Source organism: Salvelinus alpinus, chromosome 1 (genome assembly GCF_045679555.1).
Source record: "Salvelinus alpinus chromosome 1, SLU_Salpinus.1, whole genome shotgun sequence".
NCBI classification, from domain to species: domain Eukaryota; kingdom Metazoa; phylum Chordata; class Actinopteri; order Salmoniformes; family Salmonidae; genus Salvelinus; species Salvelinus alpinus.
In genome coordinates, this window is record NC_092086.1 from 57,202,638 (window position 1) to 57,203,358 (window position 721).

The following is a 721-nucleotide window of genomic DNA, read 5'->3' on the forward strand; positions in this document are numbered from 1 at the left end:
CAGTAATCCACAGGTTTCCCTCGTTCAAAATGCATACAAATGAATCCTGTAAGTTACCAATAAACCTCGTCCAAACAAGTCAAACAACGTTTCTAATCAATCCTCAGGTACCCTAATATGTTAATAAACGATCAAATTTAAGACAGAGAATAGTATGTTCATTACCGGAGATAAATAACAAAGTGCATGCTCTCATCCACGCACCCGTGAAAACACTACAGCCAAAATGGGAGCCACTTACAAAAACAAAAAATTCTTGGAAATTTTTCAAAAAACAAGCCAGAAACTCTTTCTAAAGACTGTTGGCATCTAGTGGAAGCCCTAGGAACTGCAGTCTGGGAGGTATTCCTTTTATATTCCCATAGAGAGCCATTATAATCAGTGGTGAGCTCTGGATTCTGGATGGATTCTCCTCGGGTTTTCGCCTTCCAAATCAGTTCTGTTATACTCACAGACATTATTTTAACAGTTTTATCAACTTTAGAGTGTTTTCTATCCAATACTACCAATTCTATGCATATCCTAGCTTCTTGGCCTGAGTAACCGGCAGTTTACTTTGGGAACCTCATTCATCCAAACTTCCGAATACTGCCCCCTACCCCGAAGAAGTTAACTAACCTCCAGACGAGCTTCAATGCCATACAACTCTCCTTCTGTGGCCTCCAACTGCTCTTAAATGCAAGTAAAACTAAATGCATGCTCTTCAACCGATCACTGCCCG